Raw genomic sequence first — 17,231 nt, 5'->3', positions numbered from 1 at the left:
CCAAACCAAGTTTCTGCGTGTTTTCGTCTCATCCACAGAAATCACCGACTGCTGTTGATTTAATCTGCGGCGTGTATTTCACCCGGTCCTAACACTGTTTATCTGAACATAGCCCTGGGCTGTTTCTGACGGCCGGCATGCCGAGTGAATGCAGGAACAGGAGCAGAGATTGATCGACACTAAGGGTGCGAGGGTTTGTCATCTATCATTAAAATCCATCTGTCCAGAAATGTTTTTGCCATTCTTGTCCTCCCTCCTGTTAGGATGTTTTTTCTCCTCTCCTGAGTTAACTGAGCCCACAGAAGGCCTGGACTGTAAGAACATGTGCAGAGTTGGATGCAAAAGTCTGAAGCAATATAGGAAACTGGTCAAGTAAACTGGAAATAATCTGAAAGCGCTGATGTGTAAACTGAAATATTCCAGATTCTGAAGCATCTGGTCAGTATTCAAACTGAAGTAAACTATGCAGCATTGACCATGTGAACTTTTTTTTTTTTTTTTTTTTTTTACATGAGATCAGATTTCCTCATGTCTTTCTGCATGATTAGTGGCAAAACTAAGTATGGCTGTTTTACACTTTACAATAACAGAGAAGCAGAAGTTAGTGTGTAACTTCTGGACTAAATCAAGCTCAGTTCTCCATTGTGTTTTAATTTTGGCTAGGACTTTAAAGCGTTAATTACTATTTTAAAAAATAAAGCATTTAATCACACCTTTCTCGGTTCCCTTATTTCTGTCCCACCGGTAACACTGATGAACACTCCAGCCCAGTAGGTGGCGCTAATGAACCTACAGTCTGTTTTCCAGCCGTGAAGAAGATCCACAGGACGCACTGAGAGACGTCAGCACAGAAACGTCAGACCAACATGGCAAACTTTTTCTTTTATTACTAAAAATGTCCAGCACAAAGTATTTCTGAAAGCTTATGAGGCTAGAAATAATCTGCTGAATCTGTCCTGGTTTTACTTCAACAAATGTTTGACAAAAGTTTCGTGATGTGTCGGACCTTCGCTCCTCACGCCTCATTAGTCCAAATGAAACTATTTTATGCAAACAGTTGCGGGGTGATGTACCATACATTAGCTATGACAGTCCTGGTACCAGCTAACGGTGTAGCCATCCCATAATAGACCACTTTAGAAGACATTGAAAGTGCTTGAGTTTACAGAAAGTCCATAAATGTTGAATATAATCTCTAAAATGTCACTTTGAGTCTGCAATAATCTGTGAATGCAGCAGACATATGAAAAACGCAGATAAATAGAAATTAAACAACCATTTTAGTTGTTTTAGTTCATGTATATGAATATTCATCCATTCAGTCTTAACAACATTTATCTGAACTGAAAAACTTTGCTTATTATGTCAAATATTGATATTTGACAAAAATGTGATCAGTCATTTACAGAACCTACAATTAATAGATACATTTTTTAATGGCGTCCCACCACTAGTTGTAATGAACATTTTTAAACAGAGGAGAGCAGCCTCTCTACTGCAGCATCAGTACCAAGGGGAACTGTATTTATACCTTCATTTCTTATGTGAATAGTTTTTACAAGCCCGTTATAAATATTGGTTTTGTAGGAAGGAAAGAAATGGGGTTTGATCGTTTGGAATTTCCTCTTAGTCTCTCATCAGTGCTGATCATTTACTATTTTCCTGTGTTTGTAGAAATAGTGCTTATTTGACAGCATGCATTAGACTGAGTGACAAACACCAGAACAGAAAAAGAGTCCAGTTAAGTTGTGAGAAAGAGCAGAAGTGAAGAATGTGTCTGGTTTTTGTTAACCTTGACTTCAGATCAAATCAGGTGTAATCCACCTCACTGTGTTTTCTCACATTAGGCCTGACTGACAGATGTGATGAATCACCCACAGCAGAGTGCTTCAAAAACACAAATCTAATTTAATAATCCACATGTCACAAGTAATCCAAGATTCACCAAAAACAGATCTGATTTGGGAAAGAAGCATTCAACCAGGAGGTGCAGTCACTCAGCATCCTCCACAGGAAAGTTCCAGCTCTGAGAAAATGTATTCTTCCATGTTATACAAGTATAGTTTAAATGTATGCTGAGACCTATAGGAATAATCCCAAAGCTACCATAAAAAACAACTCCTACAACTATATGTGAACCTCTGACTGCTGCTGCATGAGAAGCCAACATCAGGGCAGGAATGGACAAACCATTTGATCACCAGGAGAGTAGAAAGCAAACAATGAGAGAATTATTGAGGCTGCCTCCCCCCACGGGCCCTCAGTGTGTCTGATGGAGACAGGAGAATGAACCCCACACACTGGGAGAAGGTTTATCTAACGGACATAGCTGCTGAAGCCGAGAGTCACAACAGAAAAGGCTTACGATGCATTGAAAGGGAATAGCAGCCTCTGTGTGTGTGAGTGTGTGCGTGTGTTAGCTTTGAATCAGTTTCAAATCTTTACAGTGATTAAAAAAATGCTCAAAGTCCAGCACATCTCTGTCTTTTACATTTTGATCTAAACACTTTGAGGCTGCAGCAGTCTTTGTGTACTGTTGCCATGGCTACTGCTTTTATTCTGGAGTTATTAAATAAATTCAGAGTCCACCTGGTGTGCAGCAATACAACAGATGGTCTCATATCAGTAAATCCACTTAATGTTTTCGTTTTCCAACTCTGACCTGCTCTCTCTCTGTTCTGCTAACCTGGTGTCAGCTTTAGTTCAAATGGTCCAGCTGACCTGTGGAAACATTCAGACACGGTTCTTTCATAGATGCCCGCCCTTCTAAATGCTTAAACTTTGGAATTGGGTAGGTTTCCTTGTTAGGAAACAAAAGGGCCAGCAATATTAAAAGATCGCTAATTCTAGTTTTTTGGTAGCCTAGCCGCGCTAGACAACCCACGGCCACGAATTTAATTCTCTGCCAGGGTGGGTCTAGTTACCCTCCATAAGGCTCGAGGTTGGATGCTCCTAAAACTGGCCGGACCAATCACCATGAAGTGTAGAGTCAGAAGGCGGGCGTAACGAAGTGACGACAGAGGCGCGACGATTCTGACAGAAACAACCGGCGCACAATAAACAGTTATCTTTCGACTCGGCTTTGGCCACAGCCCTTAAAGATTTGAAGCTAAAATTCAACTTGAAAGATAAACAAAGGACGGCACTAAAGTGTTTCATTGAGAAGAAAGACGTATTTGGACTTATGCCGATGGGATATGGCAAATCCTTAAAGCTGCTGTCTGGAGTTTGAATCGCAGCGTCTCCCAAAACACTGTTGGTCCCTCCCTCCCTCCCTCTGATTTCGCCCCTTTATTTGTGCACGCGCGCAGTACATGAGAGAAGTGCCCGGAGTGCTGCAGCATCTTGCCTGTTTTGCTGTTTTCCACTCTTCTACATTTAGTACAGTTAGTAAATAATAAAGGAATTACGCTAGAATGATGTATTGAGTCTAACTTGTCCTAATACCAAAATAACATGAATCTGTTAGGACGAACGAATAAAGTTTCAATATGTGATTACACTCGTGTATCCCTCTCGATGACGTTGTTTATCAAACTTAGTGCATTTACGCGTGTATATGTGTTACATTGTTTATTTATTTCTATCTAGAGTTCAGAATTGCATGACTCCTCTGACGAAGAGTATGTCCCAGACGCCCCAACATCTTCCTCCAGCGGTCGGGCATCTAAACGAAGCCGTCAGGCGGGCTATGGAGGGCCGTGGTCGGGGAACGATGCGAGCACCCCGAGCCAAAAAACGTCCTGCAGTCTCTTGGCCTGACAAGCCGTGGGATTGGTAACTTTTCTGGAAGTTGCTGATCCCTGATGCTCTCTCCTCCACAAGCAAAACAAATGTGCGCGCGGTTGCGTAGTGCGTAGCTCGCCCACCTCTGCATGGGCTTGCTTGCTGTGCGCGTAACCGTTGATTGACAGCATGACAAAGCTGAAGCTCGAACTTGATTGGTCGGCAGCGACCGGCGCTTTTTGGAATAACATGGGGGTCTATGAGAGGAAAGCGGAGCTCAGGAATAAATTTTCATATCGCGTTATACTAACTTTATATTATAGTATCGAACTAGACTAACACATTTAAGCTTTGTTAAAAAATGATACATAAATTGAAAACAAACAGAAACTCCGGACAGCAGCTTTAATACACCAGTTGACTCCGCTGGTTGGGAAGCTAACGGGACTCAGCCACAATCTGCCGGTGCTCTAGGAACTACGTCAGCCTATTCGTTGCGTTGATTGGTTGTATACCTACCCAATTGCTGCAGAGGGATTTGATAGACAACCTTTTAGCCCGCCTCCCTCCCTGTCGAGCGTGCCTAGACCCTTGTGCCGTCAGAAACATGGGTGTAGTGTGGCTAGGCTAGTTTTTTGGAGTTTGTTGTTAAGTTTTTCCTCTCCATGGAAAAGTTGGGAAAAAAGAAGGAGAGAAAAATAAACTTTTTTGTTTTGAAGACAGATTTTGTTAACAAAACCAGAACAAAAATAGTTTGGAAAACATAATTTCAGGTTGTTGCTGAAGCAATGTTAATAGTACATCACCACACCTCTGTATATATTTCAGTAAAGCCAATGCTACTATTTATCCCAAAATCTGAGTATTTTTGATGTACATTCAGTTGACCAGGGACCATTTTTTGCTCCTACTGAACTTTCAGAACACCATGTCTTCGTTCGGGGCTCTGGATCCTGCCTTACCTTTTCATAACACATTTCATTTAGCAGCAGCTGAAGCATAAAAGACCATCTGTCAGGACTCATACCTCTGTCCAGAACACATAAAAACATCTACATGGAACAGTGGAAGGAAGAAGGTCACGTGTAAAAGACAAGTAACTACAAACTAGCTCAAACCAAAACTTCTTGTCAGGAATTAAACTCTCTGAGCAAAAACTACAACAACAGCAGCATAGGACTACAAACCAGCCAGAGGTCCAGCGAATAGATAAAAACACAGTTAACTCCTGTTGTAAGATGATCATGAGGAGGTCGATGGTAGTTTAAGAACCATAATGTAAAGAAAAACAATCAGATCAATATCATTATTTCAACAGGCTTTTAGGTTTTTACACCTTTTATAGAGAACTGACAGAAGATTTTGATTGTCACAATAGTGGTTTATCAAAGCTGGATTGTTTTATGCATGTGGGTAATCTTCCAGCTGGACTAGAGGGTCACAGTGGGATGGTGAGGTAAACCCGGTCCAGGTCACCTGTTTCGGGGCCTCACAACCAGATTAGAATCACCAGACAACCTCCCATACATCTCTGGACTGTAGGAAGCCAGAGCAGCTGGAGAAAACTCTCACAGACAGACAGTACATGGAAACTCCTCACAGTAAAGCCCGAGCCGACCAGCAGCCTCAAACCTAGATTACAGATAGGATTTAAAAAGTTTACCACCCTGAGCTTGGATGCCCAACATCTGAATCCAATAAATGGCAGCTTTGCAATCATCTGAGCCATAGAACTTCTAAGCGTGCAATTCCTCTCCCTCCTGCACAAACAGGGGCTCCTCCTCTTCTTCGTCTGTTCCGAATAGTAAATTATTCCAGTCTAGCGCTGCATTCACAGCTGAGACAACCTGTCGTATTTCCTGTGCTCTATTCATATCCATTCTTCAGCCATTGTCGGTAAGTCATTGGATGCTGTTTATTGTCTTATTGCACCACTTCATCTTCTGTCAGTCTCCTCATCATCACCACATCAAGCCTTCTGACAGACTCATGATGGATTTGGGCTCTGGCTCCCAGAGCTATCCCCTTAAAATACCCTCACTCCTTCAGACAGAACCTCTACTCCAAGAAAATAACACACACTTCAGTACAAATCTGCCAGCCTGTATGTTTAATGTCAGAAGTTCTTTGTCAGCACAGTCTAGTGGATGACGTGAGGAGTGAGAGCCTGAAGATAGAATCAACAATTGATTCTTATCATCCGTCATATATACACTGCTTAATCCTCATTAGGGTCATGGGGGGTGGAGTCTGTCCCAGCTGACTGAGGGTGAAGGTTCACCTGGACAGGTAGCAGTCTGTCACAGGGCTACACATAGAGACAAACAATCACACTCACATTCACACCTACAGACAATTTAGAATCACCAATTAACCTCAGCCTGTTTCTGGACTGTGGGAGGAAGCTGGAGAACCTGGAGAAAAGCCACACATGTACAGGAGAACATGGAGACTCCATGCAGAACACAAAGCGAGGATCTTCCTGCTGTGAGGCAACACTGTTAACCACCGCACAGCCTCTGATTGTTATCATGGCACCAAACATCCAGAGATCCCCTCCTCTATTCTGTTGCTTAAGATTTTCAGTATCCTTGCTGGCTGTGAAGGGTTATCTTGAGTTGAACTGTCTTCTTGATCTTTCTTGACACCCTTGTTGTATCTGACAGCGAGTGAGACAATAAAGTTCCCTCTTTCACAAAAACCTTCCAGCCAAATAGCTTTGGCTGTATCTGTGTCTGATTTTAACTGGCTTATGTTCAGTAACCTCAGACTGCTGTGGGATGAGATGTATCAGCAGTCCTATCAGCTTTATTTGTAATCTTTCCATATCCTGCCCTGACAGTCAGTAGCTAAACACACGGAAGCCTCACATGCCACCAGCAGTACTCTGCCAGTGTCTCTACCCAACAAAATCAAGATGCAGCAGAAAGTAGACATTGCAGGGGGAAACACAATGATGGGAGGAGCCCCCAAACCTTCAATCATTGACCGCCCAGACCACCTCCTTTGTGGGGCAGTTCAACAGCTTCTTCAGCAGTTTACCAGCTGCAGCACAGCCACCACAGCCGATCTCATCAGGATCTCTTTACAGATAAACAGATGACCTTCCTACTGAGCAGGGTCAATTCTCACAAAGCCCCAGACCCTGACAAGCTCAGAGGCAGGGGACTCAAAGTTTGTCTCACTTAGTTAAGTGGGAATTCCACCAGGCTCTTTTCAGGGCCGTATGGGCCTCAACATCACTAAGACCAGAAGTCTTACTGTGGGAACACAGAGAAACCAGATCCACAACAAATACCTCTTTAAAATCATTCAGCTGGTGGATCTAGTACCCAATGAAACACTTTGAACACTTACTCCAAATACAAGAAAGCTCAAGAAGACTTTAGTCCTGGTTTACAGGATTCACTGAGTGAATTCACACTCACCTTTAACAGCTGAGCGTGGTGCAACATCCTCATCTAAGTCCTGGTCAAAGTGAACGTGCAACTATAGCAATTAGGCTAACCCTAATTGCTAATAAGGCTTTTCAATGTCTTGAAAAGTGGTCTATTATGGGATGGCTACTCTGCTAGCTGTTACCAGGACTGTGGTAGCTAACGTTAGCTTTGGTGCTAACAGCAACATGTTTTACATTGAGGTGATCAGAAAACAACCAGACTTTTATCCAAGCTGCCATCAGGAAGATTTTTAAAAGAAAACTTTCCTCCCAAAGAGCTCAATGCGTCTCGACTTCCTTCACGGTTCACCAAACTTTCTGACGTCTCTCAGTGCGTCCTGTGGATCTTCTTCACGGCTGAAAACAGACTTTAGGTTCATTAGCGCCACCTACACTGAATAAAAGAGACAGGCAATCTCATGAATTTATGTAAGAATATTGCCTGTGTTTAACACAATCACCTCATGTTCTAAAGTTAAATGTAACTGCATAGTGTAGGAACTACTTGATATGGAGAGAGAGTACAAGAACTTGTTCAGATCACATTGGAGTAAAGTGAGTCAATAACGTAGCGATGTTAATTATCGCGGTACCGCACGCGACTTCGTTTTGCGCGCTTTGCATTGTTGGTAGAAGGAGCAACCATCTCATTTGAATTCAACGGCGCGCTGGATGATGCGCCACTATTTCGGTCGGTAAGTCTTGATTTTCATGTTAAATATTGTTGAAATATCAGCCAAATGTAGTTGAATGTCTTGAGAGTCACCATGTAACATTAACATTTATTGCCGAGAGGTTATTTGCTCGCCCTATTTTATCTCCGTGTGTCACTTGATTTTTTTTTTCTTAAGCGGAAGCCGTTAATGTCACATTAAACTGAACTCTGCGGTGCTCCGAACATTCTTCTGTCTGAATTGGTTTGCTAACTGACGGTTTAGTTACGTAGTGAGTTAACTGCACCGCAGCGTTAGCAAGATGTGGCTGTCAAACAGCCTCTGCTAATGTCATGAGCGCCGTTAAGGTCACCTCCCCCTCTCCCCCTCTCTCCTCTCCCCCTTTCTCTAGAAGGGGTGAGGTGGATTACTGCCCCTCTTTTCCACTTGGAGAAAGTGAACAGTCCCTTGAGAAGATGAGGGTTGAACTCCTTTCAGATGTCAAAAAGCACAACAACAGAGAGACAGTTAGGGCTAAGATGGACAAAACATTTGCATTAAGAAGACAAGAAGTCATCTGTGATGCTCCCATGATCAGCAATGTACAAGAGAGATGGCCTGCTCTTTTTGATGCAGCTGAGGTAATTAAAAAAAAAAGATACCCTTGTATAAAAGTAAAGCTTGACTTCATTAGGATGTTTCCAAATGTGCATATAGCAGAGCCCAGATGACTAACCATGTACAAAGCATGTCATGATATGATGTCTTCCAAAATCTGTGAGCTGTGCTGTCACATAAAAATAATTTCATGTCGTTTCAGATAAACGCAGAGTTCAAGCGCATCACAACCATGCCTCTGCAGTCAAGGTTTCTGTCCTCCTGTCTGAAAGTCTGCTGAGAATGTTTGTAAAGCGATCGGGGGAGCAGGGCAAAAAGCTGAAAGACACAACTACCATGGCGACAGTAAGAACTTTTAAATTAACTATAAAGTGTATACACATTACATTAGGTCAAAGGACTTGCATGCATCCATTGCAAAGTTCAACCTCCTTTACCTGTGAGTACTGATTCCACTTAAAGGACCAGTTTTAGCTTTCACTGTCCCACTGAGAAATGTATCTTTTTCATGTCATCTTTGGAAATGATATAAAGTCCAGTTCATAATGGTCAGGTCCAAACGGGTAGTTTTAGTGTTATTTTGTAGATGCTATTTTGTGAATGAGTTTTTTGTCTTTGATCACTTTCTTCTGTGCTAATGAAAATGTGAGATCAAATATCTGTTTTCTTTGTCATATTTCTTAAGGATGACATCGATGCTGGAAGGGAGTCCCTCATCAAAGGACTCTGCATCTGTCTGAATGAGAATCCTGATGTCTTGTTGCAAGAGTGAGTATTTTCTTGGTCAATTGTGGCTTTGCTACATTCCAAAATGTCTTCAGTTAACCCTGTAATCCTTCTTTGATTGTTTCTATTTAATTTCTTAATTAATTTGGCAAAGTGAGTCCAGTGCTAAGATTTGAACTGTTTCTTCATAGCTGTCTATTATGAAAGTTAAATAAAACAAAACATTTTGACCCCTCCTCCACAGAGGGGGAAAAAAATGTTTTTCTTACATTATGGGTCACACCAGTGGGAAAACACTTTAAATTTGTGATTCTGGTGAAAGAAGGAAGATTGAACCATCTTTTCACACTGTGCTGACCCTCATCTGACAAGAGCAGAACAGAGACAGGGATGCAGCACTGGCAAGTCCTAGGTAATAAAAAACAATTCCAGAAACTTTAAAACAACTTCCATAAAAATGAGGAGAATTTGATCTTTACATTAGTTTTTGTTGGAAAGAAATTGGCCCAACAGAGGCAAGTTGAGTGTGTCATCCTAATGGTGAAGCTGAAAGAGGCTGCCTGGGGCCACCTGGTGACTCCAGATTCAGCATGCTTTTTCCAGTCCATCTTTTGAGTGCATAACCTGGCTTCTGGTGGGCCAATGTCTTTCAAGCATAAAATAATGTAAAGCTTAAAGGCCCTTCTTCATTTTATCTGGAAGTTGTTTTGTCTATGTTGTATTCTCTCACAAATGGACCATAAATCGCAGCTGGGTAGGGCATTCTTTTGGCTTCAGAAATCTACTACTGCTTAAATGGATTTAAATAAACTATAACAGAATTGCTGAATTAAAAAGAGATCCTTTAATAAAACAAAGTTTTAAAAAACGAAGGAAATCTTAAATGTTTTATCTTAAACCAGGACATGACTGAAGCCACTGCACTGAGAGCCATTGAGAAAACGACAGTGGGACTCTACGTCACCGGAGAGACGCCAGGCGACCACTTCTCTGATGTTGGCATCATCATCGAGGGTGTGGTGGTTCTTCAGGATCTGGATAATGTGGCCGTTGCCACAGCCATGCTGTTTGGACTCTTTTACTTGTTGAACATGAGTTGCCCTTCACAGCTCTGCTACACTTTCAAGGTGATTCAAAAGGTGGTAATGGAGTTGGATGCGAATCAACTCAAGAAAAGGTCAAAACTTGAAGACTAAACTGCTCCAGTAAGGAGAGCTCTCTGTTGTGCTAGTGGGGTAGTTTGCTCCAGGTAAGAGGACGTAAAGTTGTAAAGTTCACACTTGTTCCTGCATTTTGGAGATTTTCTGGTGAGCCATCAGTAACCCACAAAAATCACAGCATTCATTGTTGACCGTTTATTCTGTGACTGTTCTGTAATTGCCATGTGGACAGGGCCAGTTTGTTTCCCCTCTTCCTCTCTGCTGAAGTTTTCTGAATGGCAGCATTAAGTTTAAATAGTTCCACCCGGGCCATGTGAAATGGGATGTTTGGTGTACGTCAGTTTGAAATATGAATTTAATACTTTTTCTAAGAAACTAATTTGAAACAAGATGTCACAGTAAGGTCAGTGTTGGGATTTTTGGTTGGGATTTTTGACACTCACTGTGTCGCTGTTTATCCTGTGACTGTTGAATAAATGTTTTGTTATGCAAGTATTGATTTGTATTTTTAATTGGGGTATAAATGGGTAATGTTAATGAATAAGAGAGTCAATAGAAAGGTATTCTAGCAATAATTAATTTCAGTGTCTATGGTAACAAATGCTTTGCATTGCAAATTAGTTTATATGTTACATTGAATTGTTTTCAATTCTATTTATAATTTATAATCTGACAACAGAGGCCTTAAACAGAATGTTTCTATTGTTTTCTTCAAAGATGGCTGCCTGTACCCTTTTTCAAAAGAAAGAGTCTAATTTCTATGCTGTGATTAAATTACTATGACACTGAAAAATTGACATTTCTTAATCTGCTAATTTGTTTTTCAGTAGCAGTAATGTCAGTTCAATTCTTTACCTGCTGTCATAGCAGTGAAATTAGACAATTTGTTTTAAAAGGTTATAACTGGTAACAGGCAACCATCCTAGAACAGAACAATACAAACAATTTGTTTTAAGGCCTCCACTGGAATATAATACTAATGTACAATATGAAAGTAACAGTGTAGTATTTAAGTGACCAAATAGTATTGGAGTTAAGTTGATGAATAGTGTTGGAATAAAGTGGTTTAAGTATTCCAAGAGCTTAAATCACTTTATCAGAACATGTTTCAATCACATTGAATCAACACAAGATACATAGGTTTAATATGAATACCTTTCGTTAATGCAACTCAATTGTTTAAGTTGCAGTTGAAGCAAAACATCTGTGTGTAACCAATGTCCACTATTGAATTAAGTAAACCCAACATGTTCTTTTTTTCAGTGTACTGGGCTGGAGAGTTCATCAGTGTTACTGGTGGGACAGAAATGAGAGAACTGAGAAAGGTGTGATTAAATGCCTTATTTTTTTTAAAGCATTATATTTGTTCTATAATTCATTATTTGAAATTACCGTGTTTAAGTCCCAGCACTACTATTTACTGAAAATACTATATGATGGATAAACAGTGCATGGCAGCTGCTTGTATTTCAGAAATAGCATATTTAGACATGAAATGCTATAATGATATAAAATAAGGTTGAAAATAAAAAAGTAATCCTAAAATATTACATATATAGTAAAGTAGAAGGCGTTGTGTTTTATTTGGTTGGCTGTTAAACAGGCTGTCTGATCCCCAGCCTCTCTAAAAATGTTGCATTTATTTGATGTGAGCTCATTGGCCAGGCAATGATCCTGCTAATGAGATATTTATTGGTATAGTTAATCAAATAACCCTGGATAAACATGTCCCGGTTACTGTGTGGTAACACACATTTTCAGATGTAACTCAGTCAGTAGAGCGCTGCAAGGTCAGAGATGAAGGGGTCTATTTACAAAACTATCCGTTTTTTAAAGTGTTTTTCACTGTTCTGTGAGTAGAGAGGAGCGAAACTAAGCAAACCTGGAGTGTATCAAAAACTAAAACCAATTTTGAGTCTGCAGTCCCAGATGGTGGCCAGCAATGATGCAACCCCATGTCAACAGAGAGACAGCTGCCTGTTTCAAAGGAAGATCTGAGTGGTCCTGTCTGCGTTTTCTGCGTTTATGTGTCGGCATATGAGCATACTGGGGCCTGATAGGAACTGTGTGTTCACCAGAGCCTGCAGACACTTTGAACTACAGGATGTTTCTGCTCTGCATATGGTTGGACTGTGTTCAATGAGAATCTACATTCCAAATGCTATGTTTGATATCCTTTCTCATAAAGTCATACAAGGAATAAAACAAGTTTAAAATATATCAAATAACTGAATACTACAAAAGTACTCAGAGAGTGCAGTCCTCTTCCAAGGCTGCTCATTCCCACATATGTCAGGAATGCAGCATTTATTTATTAGTTATTGATGATCAGAAATCACAGCAACATAGAATGTCTCCATTTAATATAGATGTACCCACGAACAAAATGACCTTGCTCTGAGTACAGGTGTGTGTTCTGCATGTGTACGTTATGTACGGATACCAGATAATGTGACCTAAATATGTAGCGGGTGGCGGGAACTGATGGGATTCAGAAACACCCCCACAATTTAATCAGTTGTTCCTTGGATCATTTCTGATGGATAAGTCCTGATAAGTCCTCAGAGGTGGATTTGTAGTTGGATCACAATCAGCTGATGTAGTGTTCACTTGTTGTCATGGTTACAGGGACACCATACCGCTATCTGGCAATGATTCAGAAATCTTTAACAAATCAGTGGATCCAGACTATAAGCTGCATCACTGCTAAAATCTGATCAGTTGGTCCTTGAGTCATTTCTGACCTTCCCTGAAAATTTCATCCAAATCTGTCGGTCTGTTTTAGAGTAATGCTGCTAACAGACAGACACCGACTGTCACATAACGCCTCCACATTTCTTGGTGGAGTAATTAGTAACATTAAGTGTGAAAGTATGTCAGACTACGATACTTCAACTCTCATCCTGATATAGATTCCATCCATCCATTCTCTATACACCGCTTTATCCTCACTGGGGTCGTGGGGGGTGCTGGAGCTTATCCCAGCTGACTCGGGCGAAGGCAGGGGACACCCTGGACAGGTCACCAGTCTGTCACAGGGCTACATATACAGACAAACAATCACACTCACATTCACACCTACGGGCAATTTAGAGTAACCAATTAACCTCAGCATATTTTTGGACTGTGGGAGGAAGCTGGAGTACCCGGAGAAAACCCACACATGGACAGGGAGAACATGCAAACTCCATGCAGAAAGATCCTGGTAAAGCCGGGACGTGAACCAGGGATCTTCTTGCTGCAAGGCAGAAAGTGTTAAGCACTACACCACTGTGCAGCCCTGATATAGAATCAATTAGTTTATATTCAACAACAGCATCACAGAATGTCCAAAGGTCAGGACAGACAGACAGACAGACAGCGATTGTCACATAACTCCTAACTTGCTTGGTGGAGTAATAACTAACAAACACACATATTGTCCACACTTATCTGGAGAGGTACATTTTTTTCTGTCTGTGACCCACGACCAGTAAACAGTTTGGACACACCTTCTCATTCAATGCTTTTTATTTATTTTTTGTATTATTTTCTGTATTGTAGATTCATACTGAAGATTAACACTTGTTTACAACATAATTCCATATGTATTCATATACAGTTTTGATTTCGTCAGTATTAATCTACAATTCAGTGATTTTGGAGGCATTTAGTTGAATCTGAGCACACAGAATGCTCCTAAAGACTAGAGTCTTTCTAGTTCCACTGACAACTACAAGCATCCACCCTCATGTTTGGCAGACAAAGCAGAATACTGTGCACCGGTATTAATATTCGTCCGAATGCATCACATTGGACAGACGTTTCATCACTCAGCAGTCAAACAATCCTAAACACGCAGTATGGAAACAGAACCAGAGAGCGTGGAGGGGTGCAAAGAGACCAGGCTATAGGCAGAGAGACGACAAAACAAGCCAGAGTTGAAGGTTGGAGACCATCACCTGGAAAGAGACAAAGCATCTGGTGCTGTCTGTGGGCCAAAGACTTCAGGTAGTCACTGACTTCAACAGATTTTCCACAGAAGTACCCTCCAGACTGTAAACTGACTGGATTTACCACACAGTTCTTTCTGTATTTGTGTAAACCCTCTCAGATTAAATCTGAGACCTGTCACTCTAATGCAAATTCCCTTATTTTATTACAAGCTGAAGGTTTGAATGCACAGAACTGTGTCTGAACTCCTGTTTCCTGAAGTACTCTCTGCATGTGATGTTGGTGATGTTCTGCCCTCTAGTGGTAAATACTGTCTATGCATGCAAAGTGAGCGTGGCCATCTTTGGTTAGAAGTAATTCCATGTGAAAAAAGGATTAATTGCCTCATTTGGGTCCCAAGATAGTCTTTAACACAGTGTAGCTCAGCTTTAAATGCATACATTCTTATGTGGCTCAGAGTATCCATGAATCCCAAGCTGTGACTGTTGTACATTCTGATGAAAGGCAGAAAAATGTGGGGTGAGCCAGAAACCAAACACTGGATTTACACCTATCGAGCAGTGTTTTCAAGGTGAGTCGGTAACAACAACAAGGGTGACCAGTTTTACCCTCACTTCACACACTGACACTGCTAGAAGTCTAGTTAGCTTCACACTGCACTAAAACAATGCTTTATTTTCCTGAAAAATCTTTTTCTCTTTGTCAGTATTTATGTATTAGTTTGCTGTAGAGTAAAATAAAGGAGCTGTTAAAACTACATCAGCCTGGAAAAAGTATAGACCCAATGTAGAAGTGATGATAAAGAGAAGAACAGCAGCAGATCTTCTGTTCTGTTATGGGACTGGATGGCTGCATCTGCTATAGGTTGCCTTGGATCTGGAGCTTTTGGGAGCAGAAACCCTTGGAAAACTGGAGATGCTGAAGTGCTTTAATACAGTGATAGTGGTGTGCTACAAAGTGGTTAGAGGTCCGAACATCTTCATCACATTGTTTACATGATTTGTTTTATTTAAAATACGCACCTATACACATGTAGCAAAACCAATCTATAAAATGTAGAATATAGAATACGGGATGATATTTATTTTTTTACCACTTTGGACTTTATAAAGTGGAATGGATGAATAGTTTTGGAGATTCATAATCTTCTTCTTCTGCTTTTCCTTTCGGCTTTTCCCTTCAGGGCTCGCCACAGCGAATCAATTGCCTCCATCTAACCCTGTCTGCTGCATCTTCTTCTCTCACACCAACTACCTTCATGTCCTCTTTAACCACATCCATAAACCTCCTCTTTGGTCTTCCTCTAGGCCTCCTGCCTGGCAGTGGGAAACTCAGCATCCTTCTACCAATATATTCACTCTCTCTCCTCTGGACATGTCCGAACCATCTCAGTCTGGCCTCTCTGACTTTATCTCCAAAGCCTCTAACATGTGCTGTCCCTCTGATGTACTCATTCCTGATCCTATCCATCCTGGTCACTCCCAAAGAGAACCTCAGCATCTTCAGTTCTGCTACCTCCAGCTCTGCCTCCTGTCTTTTCCTCAGGGACACTGTCTCCAGACCAAACAACATGGCTGGTCTCACCACAGTTTTGTAAACCTTTCCTTTCATTTTAGCTGAAACTCTTCTATCACACATCACACCTGACACTTTTCTCCAGCCGTTCCAGCCTGCCTGTACATGCTTCTTCACCTCTTTTCCACACTCTCCATTGCTCTGGACTGTTGACCCTAAGTACTTAAAATCCTCCACCTTCTTGATCTCTTCTCCCTGTAACCTCACTCTTCCACTTGGATCCCTCTCATTCACACACAGATACTCCGTCTTGCTGCAGCTAACTTTCATTCCTCTCCTTTCCAGGGCAAACCTCCACGCCTCTAGCTTCTCCTCCACCTGTTCCCTGCTCTCACTACAGATCACAATGTCATCTGCAAACATCATAGTCCATGGAGACTCCTGTCTAACCTCGTCTGTCATCCTGTCCATCACCATAGCAAACCAGAAGGGGCTCAGAGCTGATCCCTGATGTAGTCCCACCTCCACCTTGAACTCCTCTGTCAGACCTACAGCACACCTCACCACTGTCTTACAGTCCTCATACATGTCCTTCACCACTCTAACATACTTCTCTGCCACTCCAGACTTCCTCATACAAAACCACAGTTCGTCTCTGGGCACCCTGTCATAAGCTTTCTCCAGATCTACAAAGACACAATGCAGCTCCTTCTGACCTTCTCTCTACTTCTCTATCAACATCCTCAAAGCAAATATTGCATCTGTTGTACTCTTTCTTGGCATGAAACCATACTGCTGCTCACAGATGTTCACCTCTGCCCTTAGTCTAGCTTCAACTACTCTTTCCCATAGCTTCATCGTGTGGCTCATCAGCTTTATTCCTCTGCAGTTGCCACAACTCTGCACATCTCCCTTGGTCTTAAAGATGGGCACCAGCACACTTCTCCTCCATTCCTCGGGCATCTTCTCACTATCTAAGAGCCTGTTGAACAACCCAGTCAGAAACTCTACGGCTAGAGTTTTGGAGATTCATAATGCTAAAGTTAAAGTCTTTGGATGATGGATGATCATTTTGTTGTTTTGTTGTAGAAAAGTGATGTGCTCAGTGTATGGAGAACTGGTTGATCTGTAAGGGCCTGACATTAGTTCTGAAGGACTCTAACTATTGATGGAACTCATCCAGACATGTAGTAGCACCTGTGATGAGCCATATGGAGAGCTGTAGTCAGTGTTTTGTATAACGTGTTGTTGAAGGACACTGTAGATGGACGGAACATGTCCAAGGTGCCACAGAGTTAATAATTTTCACTAATAGATGCTCCGAAATCTACAAATTTCCTGAAAAGTAAGAACAGATGTCATTCATTCCTAATAGGTGTGAAACTGTGTGCTGAGTTAAAGAAGCCTCTACACAGAAGTATGATGCTACAGATGCAACCAAGTTAGATGAACTTTCTTTAT

General features: G+C 41.5%; 2 protein-coding genes across 9 annotated transcripts in view; both read right to left on the bottom strand.

Annotated features, from left to right (window-relative positions):
* The window catches only part of adck1 (aarF domain containing kinase 1), a 430,485-nt gene that overhangs the window by 68,038 nt on the left and 345,216 nt on the right, over nt 1–17,231 (bottom strand). The window contains exon 12 of one of the 2 annotated variants that reach the window (XR_007938304.1): nt 1,407–6,101. The exons of the other annotated variant lie outside the window; for it this stretch is intronic. The gene's annotated coding sequence lies outside the window, so the exon portion shown is untranslated. Of the gene's footprint in view, nt 1–1,406; nt 6,102–17,231 lie in introns of those variants that run through there. 2 annotated transcript variants of the gene reach the window in all.
* The window catches only part of nrxn3a (neurexin 3a), a 237,633-nt gene that overhangs the window by 42,910 nt on the left and 177,492 nt on the right, over nt 1–17,231 (bottom strand). The gene's annotated exons all lie outside the window — the stretch shown is intronic.

Source organism: Acanthochromis polyacanthus, chromosome 1 (genome assembly GCF_021347895.1).
Source record: "Acanthochromis polyacanthus isolate Apoly-LR-REF ecotype Palm Island chromosome 1, KAUST_Apoly_ChrSc, whole genome shotgun sequence".
Classification (NCBI taxonomy): Eukaryota; Metazoa; Chordata; class Actinopteri; family Pomacentridae; genus Acanthochromis; species Acanthochromis polyacanthus.
Note: the sequence above shows the minus strand (reverse complement) of the source record. Positions and strands in the feature narration are given on the sequence as shown.